Source organism: Agelaius tricolor, unplaced genomic scaffold (assembly GCF_023055355.1).
Source record: "Agelaius tricolor isolate 1412-34295 unplaced genomic scaffold, bAgeTri1.0.p SCAF_16, whole genome shotgun sequence".
Taxonomy (NCBI): Eukaryota; Metazoa; Chordata; class Aves; order Passeriformes; family Icteridae; genus Agelaius; species Agelaius tricolor.
Window position 1 is genome coordinate 818,603 of NW_027269276.1, and position 8,320 is coordinate 826,922.

The window sequence follows — 8,320 nt, forward strand, 5'->3', positions numbered from 1 at the left end:
GGCCAGCTGGGGGGACTCTGAAAGGACATTTCTCAGGGTTTTGGTTTTTCCTGCCTGGACATGATTTCCTGAGCTTTCAGGTTTTAATGTTACCTTGTGTTCGACTGTTCACTCCCTGGTTTCAGTACTTTTCCCTGCTTGCTTTGTCCTGGCCCTTTTTTACCAAGTTTTCAGAGTTAATATTTCTGAAGTAACTCAGGTTCCTCCTGTTCTTCCCCTAAGGAGCCAGGCTGGGAGAGCTGGGGGGGTTCAGCCTGGAGAAGGGAAGGCTCCAGGAAGATTTTAGAGCCCCTTCCAGTGCCTAAAGGAGCTCCAAGAGACCTGGAAAGGGACTTTGAACACAGGCCTGGAGGTACAGGACAAGGGGGAATGACTTCACACAGCTTTAAGGTCCCTTCCATCCTAAACCAGTCTGGGATTCTGTGATCCTGTGTTCTCATTCGAGCTGGAAATGCACAAGGACGTGGAGCTGTGGAGTCTGACACAGGGGAAACCCCTAGGGCAGAGTTCACCCCAGTCCAGCAGAACTGGAAAGGGTTTGGATTTAGCTGTGCCTCTTCTCCTGGAGGGCTGCAGGGCCCTGCAGGGGATGGAGAGGGAGCGAAGCTGTGCAGTCACACACGCTGTGATCTCTGGGCACAGCTGATTGTTGAGAGGCTCTTGTGGCAGAGGCCGCTCTGGAATGCATCCCAGGCTGGATGTGAGGTGGAATTTGAGTGTGGAAGCTGCCCTGTAGCAGGACAGAAGTTATTTTCTCCATGGAGTTTGCAGATTGCTCGCTGCACTTGAGAGACTGAGCAGGCAAGTGTGTTCACACAACAGAATCCAAGAGCAATGGGCACTGACACTGCTTAGCAGGGCTGAGTCTCACCAGCTAAAAGAAGCCCTGAACTGAGGAGCAGGAGCTGTCCTCACAGCCAGGGAAGCATTCCCAGTGGGATGCCCCATGGCAGGGAAGCATTCCCAGGTGGGATGCCCAGCCAGGGAAGCATTCCCAGTGGGATGCCCCACAGCAGGGAAGCATTCCCAGTGGGATGCCCCAGCCAGGGAAGCATTCCCAGCGGGATGCCCAGGTCGGATGCCCAGTCAGGGAAGCATTCCCAGGTGGGATGCCCAGGTCAGATGCCCAGCCAGGGAAGCATTCCCAGTGGGATGCCCCAGGTAGGGAAGCATTCCTAGTGGGATGCCCCAGCCAGGGAATCATTCCCAGGTGGGATGCCCAGCCAGGGAAGCATTCCCAGTGGGATGCCCAGCCAGGGAAGCATTCCCAGTGGGATGCCCCAGCCAGGGAAGCATTCCCAGTGGGATGCCCAAGCCAGGGAAGCATTCCCAGGTGGGATGCCCAGGTGGGATGCCCAGGCAGGGAAGCACTTCCAGTGGGATGTCCCAGTCACTGAAGCATTCCCAGTGGGATGCCCAGGCAGGTGCCATCCTGTCATGCCGGAGGGGCTGATGTCGGGACAGTGTCTGGTGCCTGTCCCGGGCACTCACCACACCAAAGGGGCACAGCACAGCACTCCTGGACAGGTTCCCAGGCTGTTTGCGTGCTCTGCCCACGGGTATTTTTTGCCTTCTCTTGAAATGACAAGACTTTGAGCAAAGCCATCCTTGAATAGCTCGGCAGGGAGCCGGCTCAGGTTTCCCGGCTGCCCAAGCCATCCCGCAGGTATTTCGGGCCGCCTGCTGCTTTGTGCAGCGTGGAATTAGGGCACAGGGTGCCTGCCCCTTCTCCCAGCACTGCTCCCAGGGCTGAGGCCTCTGCTCCACAGCGAGATCAGCTCCCGGATTTGCGCACAGATTGCTGCCTAGCAGAAGGGGCAGCTCCTTTCCAGAACGAATCCTATTCACAGGAAATTCAGCCCCCGTTTGCCATCGGCCAGCATCCAAGAGAGAGCAGTACCAGCAGACACAGGATTTGTTTCGAGCACCATGAACTCAGGGGTGCAGTAACTGGTGTGAGTGCCAGCCTCAGGGCACCCTGCTCCCCTGTGCCACCCCGGGGGCTGCTCATGCCCCAGCCTCTCTCTCTGTTCTGTGAGCCCAGGCTGGTTTGGCTGCTGCAGGCTCAGCTGCTCCCTCAAGCAGGCAGGAGTTCAAACCCCGCTGGTTTCCCACTGCTCAGAGCAGATGGAGAGAGGGAAGGCCCGGCCAAGATAATGGAGCTAATTTGCGAGGCTCGGGGAGCTGTGTGGGGCTTCTCTGGCTTCAGGAGATGCTGCTGGTTGGGATTACTGTGGGAGACACTGGGGTTGCTATTATTACACTGCAAATCCTGCATGCCTGGATGGTTGCTAACCTGGGACCCTGCTTGCTTTGCTCCTCATCACCCTAAAAATGAATCCAGGATCTCTCCGGTGCTGACAGGAGTTCCCAAGAAGAGACAGAGGGTGAGGGAGCTACTGAAGGTCACAAGGCTCCAGTTTCACTGTTGATCCATTTGAGCTTAAACAAGGCTCCGAGCTGCTGATGGTCCAGCCCCAGCCATCACACACACACAGGGATAAGAAGCTTAGGAAGAGCTTTGCCTTTGCTACTGACTCTAAAGCTTTGGAAAGTGTGCTGTGGTTGCCTGGGAGCTCTGGTTTCCAGCACAGCCCATCCGTGAGGATGGAGGGAGATGTGCTGATGACAGCAGCTATTTGAGATGTTTTTTCTCTGAGCTGGGCTGGCTCCCCACAGATAGAGAGAGCATTGTCTCCCTGAAGACCTGTCTGCAGCTCTGCCAGTGCTCTGATGGATTTGCACACTCTGTGGCCACACAGTCCCGTTTTTCTCTCTCTTTTGCTGCAAATGAAACAGTTAAACTGCAGCATGGTCACTCCCTGGCCAGACTGCTCTGTGCAGGAAGGCATTCAGCTCTGCTTAAGTTCCTTTTGATCTTTACATTCCTTTGGCTCCTTATCACTTCTCCTTATCCCTGCTGTTGGTCTGTCCTCCCATTTACCATAGTCCATGGTAAGGCTTTATCTCCAGGATCAAACCAGTCCAGAGGAGATCAGAGTTTCTCCTGACATTGCTCTGTCCCCTGGTGCAGCCCCAGGAGCCCTGGTCCGAGGTCCCTTTTGCCTCCATGTTCCAGGAGTTGCATAATCCCATGGAAACTGCCTGCTCTTGCTGACAAACCAAGGCAGCAGCAAACCCCACTTCTTTTTGAGGTGAGAGGAACCAGAACCTATTGGCAGCAATGTCCTGATGGGAACATGGGAAGCTTTTGCTCTGTCCCTTGCACCCACTTCTGTTTCTAATTCTATTCCCACCCTCGGGTGTGACCAGAGCACCATGGCACAGTTCATTCAGTCTGTGTGGGACATGCTGCCCTCGGTTCACTTGGGAACTCAGCTCCCTTATGCTTGCTGGAATGTGCTGCTTAATTAACACCATTTACCACACAGATACTGCCACCGCAGTGAACACGGGCTTGCCGGCTGTCCCTTGAGAGTGAATCTGCTTCCTCTCAGCAGCTGAGGTGCTCAGCAAGGCTTGGAGCTCCAAGGAAAGATGCCTTCACTGTACACCTTCCCCAGTGACACTCCAAAACTTTCTCCCGGCATCTGGAACAAGAGTTTACTGCAGTTCAGAAAATTAAATTCACCACTTCCCTGAAAGCGCATGTGAGTGGGGAAAAACTGAGGAGCTGTTTTCAGTCTTCATCTGCAACCTGAACTCTACCCTCTTCTGCTGCCAAAAGAGATTCCCTTCCTTTGGGGCGTTTTCTTCTTTGGGGATGCGTTACAATCCTCAGGACAGCGTGTTCTCTTGGCTCTCTCGGCAGCAGGCAGCAGCCCTGGTTTCTACACCCACTTGTGGCCTGAGGAACAGCCCTGGGAGCCGTTGCCCAGCTGCTCCCGCTGCCAGCGCTGCCCTGCCGGCCGCGCACCGCGGTTCCAGGAGCTCCTGCCAGGCACGGTTCGTGCACACGCTGGCTCTGGGCACAGGGCGAGCGCTGCCTGTGCCCGTCGGGCACTGCTCCGTGGCAGCCGTGAGCAGCCAGGGACAGCAGCCAAGCTCTCCCGAGAGCTTGGCACACGCTTTGTTTTTCCCCAGCTCGGCCTCGGGCCAGGCGGGCTCAGGGCTCAGTGTGCAAACACCGCTGAGCGCAGGTTGCCGTCTAAACACGTTCCCTTCCTCCTCCCTTTGTGGGAGCCCAGGACAGGACGGGGGTGAAAGGAGTGAGAAGAAAGGGGGTGGTAGTGATGTGGCGTCGGGCTCTTCCCCCAGGGAACAGCCCACAGGATAAGGGCAAACAGCCTCAGGCTGTGCCAGCAGAGGTTTAGGCTGGATATTGAGAAAAATTTCTTCACTGAAAGGGTTTTACCAAGCTTTGGAAGAGGCTGCCCAGGGAAGTGGTGAAGTCATCATCCCTGGAAGTGTTCAAAAAACCACTTGGATACGACTTTCAAGGAAGAGGTTCAGTGCTGAGCATGGTGGTGTTGCATGGTTGACAACTGGCCTTGATGAACTTAGAGGTCTTTTCCAGCCTTAACAATTCTATAATTCCATGGATATAATTCCCTGGAGCTTGGACACTGGTTTGCTTTGGCTGTGTGTTGTTAAACCTTCCCACCGCTTGTCTGTGCGTCCCTGGGGCTGTGTCCCCTCCCCATCCAGCGGTGCAGGTTTGTGCACACCTGGCTGCCACACCTGGGGATGGGCAGGAGCTGCCCTGGGGAAGGTGGGAGTCAGCCAGGCTCCAGGGCCCGGCAGTGACCATGTGTGTGTGCTCCTGCCCATGTGGCCATTGCTGCTGCTGGGATGTCCCTGGTGTGACCCTGGGACCCGGCTCTGAGGGACACCAGACAGACACGTGTCCTGCTGGGGACGCTGCACCCCATGGCAACAAGGCCCCTCTCTCCTTGCAGTGGAGACTGGGGCTCTTCCCGGGCTCAAGAGCAAAGGGAGATAAAATTATATTCTCCTCTCTGTGTGTGCCTGGCATGGGGATTAATTTATCCGCATGATTAAGGCAGCAAGTGATGCAGGAGGTGGCTGGGTAATTTAATGACCCAGGTGGAAATAGAAAGCCAGGAGCGTGTTTCCCTTTCAGTCGTGCTGGGGTTTGATTTTTATGTCCTGTTACAAATTGATTGATAAATGAACCCCCTGGAGGAGTGGAATATATTCACACTGATCTGCTTCTCTGTTGTATGAAACTGCTGAGAGCCAGAGCTTGCTGAGCTCTTTTTGGGGACAGATGTGGCCATGGCGTGTGCAGAGGGGGCTCCCCAGCTCCTGTGTGGCTGCAGGATGGTGTCAATGAGCTCAGGTGGAGTCCTGGAGTCACATCCCTATGGATATGGGCTTGGTACCACCTCATTTTGTGGCGTGTGTGACCACCTAGCTCTGTGACTTGGTGACTGATTCAAAAGCTCTCTGGGCTCTGGCTGGGGTAAGAGAATGGCACAAATGCTCTTCCACTGGCACAGAAACACAGGCTCTGGCACTGCAACTCTGGAAATCCCACCGTGCTGCAGCAATTCCTTCCTCCTGCCTCGCTCTACAGTTTGGCTCCAATTAGTTGGTCTCGACTGCTACATGTGCAGGCCAGCACCGCTTCTATTTCAGGGGGACTTGCCAGAAATTAATTAGATCCCAGGCCTGCAGAGGACCAGCCAGCACATTTCGTGTGCCATTAACTCGGCACTTATCAGGCGAACATTGTGGGGATAAATCTCCCCTTTGTCGTGCTGCTGTAAGCGAAGGTTGTCACAAAGATGAGCTTTGAGCAGACACAGGGTGATGGTTTGGGAGCTGCATAAGCTGCTCGCTGAGCTCAGACGCCAGCCCCGGTCTGCTCACGGAACTGCTGAGGCACAGCATCCACCAGGCCCTGAGTCAGTGCACGGGGATGTGCAGCGTCAGCCACTGCTCCAAGGAATCCTGTGCTCTGAAGGGGAAAATCGCAGACAGAGAAGGCACGGAGCTGGGCAGAGCAGGGAACAGATCTCCAGCAGGAGCTCCAGGTTTCTGTCTGGAAAGCACGAGGTGACCTTATCTCACCAGCCTCAGGTTGTGCTCTGCTCCTGGTGCCCACGCACTGGGAACACAAACCACAGTGGGCTGGCTTGTCCCGGCTCGTCTCACTTCCAAGAGAGCTGGGAGAACGTCTGGCCAGACAATGAGGGACAGGAGCCAAGAACCAGGAATGGAGCGATGGCAAGAGCGAGACAAAATCAGGGAGCAGAAACAAAAAAGCAGCTTGGAGCAACCTGGTCTGTGGAAGCTGTCCCTGCTCCTGGCAGGGGCTGGAACTGGATGGCCTTTAAGGTCCCTTCCAATCCAGAGCACTCCAGAATTTTATGATTCCATGATAAATCATTCTAGCTAATCATCTAGAGGGGATGGGGCGTGCAGAGGGGTGATGTAGTGGGAACTGAACGCCAATAATCTTAACAGCAGCAGCCTGAATTAATTTGAAGAGCAAAGTGAGAAGTCTGGAGAAAAAGCCTGCAGAAGTGTCCAGAATGAGGGAACAGTCCTGGCAGTGTGGTCAGGGAAGGGCCAGACGTGGAATCTGCCCGGACTGCACTGGAACAGCCCGGCCTGGCCTGGGGACTGTGAGGTGAGGCTGGTTAGCTGGGCTCCCGGGGCTGCCACTCACTCACACCAGCAAGTCAGGCTCCAGAAACTCAACGTGAAACATCTTGTCCTGGCGCTGACACATCGGGCTGGGAGATGGTGTTCAGATAGGGAACTTCCTGCTTTGACAGCAGGGAAAAATGGGAAGGTTCTGCTCCAGCTGCTCGGGCTGAAGGCTCTACCCTGCCCTGAGCTGGCCAGAGAGACCTGCAGGGTGCCCGGGACACGCTGCCCTGGGATGGGCTCCAGTGGGACACGGCTGGGTCCCAAGCCTGGGTGACACCCTCTCAGTGCCACCCTCTCAGTGCCATCCTCCCAGTGCCACCCTCTCAGTGCAGCATTGGCCGAACCCAAGGCTGGATGTTATCCTCTCAGTGCCATCCTCTCAGTGCCACCCTCTCAGTGCCATCCTCTCAGTGCCATCCTCTCAGTGCCACCCTCCCAGTGCCACCCTCTCAGTGCTGTCCTCTCAGTGTGATCCCTCAGCAGAGCCATGGCTCAACTGGCTGGGGCATGGCACACACATGTGGGATGTGTGTGATTATCAGGGGACAGGGACCGGCGCTGGAATTGGCCGAGCACTTGGAACTGCTCCGTGCAGCTTCTCGGCACTGACTCGAGAGCAAGGAGTTATTTTTAAGATTCTGCTTTCCCTCGAAGTGGAATGACTCAGAAGGAGCTTCCTTTAAACAGCACAGATTTGGTGGGAAAAGGGGAAAGCAACTGCTGTTAGCTTGGCCCTGAGAATGTGACAATATTTTTGTGAAGGTGAAACTTTTGGTAAACTTTTGGTGAGAGGTGTCCGGAGCTGTGGCTTCTGCTCCAGGACATGCTGGAGTTCTGTTGGTGACAGATGCTGCCTGAAACATGGCTCTTCAGGGAGAAAAACACCACAAACTTTAAACGGTGTTTGGGGCATACACAGTGAGTCTCCAGAGAGCCCAAATCTGGGATTAATCCATGTGGGATAAGGGGTCAGAGTGCCCAGGGGAAGGTTTCCATTCCGGAGCTCGCTGGATTCCCCGGCCACCCCGCTGTGCACAAAATGAGCTCATTTTTAACAGCACCGTTGTCTTTCCTTCTGAACAGGCCACCTATGGAGTAACCCAAGTGTTTGAACAGGGCTGGGCCAGATTGATTAAAAGGCACTGACATTTACCTCCAGCCTTGCTTATATTAGAGATCCATTGATCAAACAGCCACGTTCCAGCTCTAATAAGCAAGGTCTTAAACCCAACCCATGGGCTGTAATTAAATAAATCTTAGATAAGCTTTAAAACCTTCTGTCATCAGTGCAGTGTGATGGGGCTGTGGGGAAGATGGGGTGAGAAGGGGACAGTAAATAAGAGTTGGGACAAGCAGAACTGAACTCAAACTCGGACACGCTCACGCCGAGGCTGGAGTTCATTGTGTTGTTTAAACCGCCGCCTATGCCCAGCTCGGGCCTCTACTGCGTGACCCCTTCATTCCTTTGTGCACACAGGCCGCGTTTATTGCACACTGTTTGCACGGCGGCCATTGGCTCGGTGAGCAGGTGAGCGGCAGGGCTCTGAGCTTCCTTCTCAGCCGCCGGGAGCGCTGTACTTGGAGGGACAGAGTCCCCCCGGCACCAGGTACACCTGTCCCGGTGCTTTTCCCGGCTCTTTTCCCGGTGATTATCCCGGTGGTTATCCCAGAACCCCAGGAGCCGCAGCCGCGCCCTCTCTGTGGTGCCCTGAGGGGCCGCCCCGGGCCAGAGCGCCGC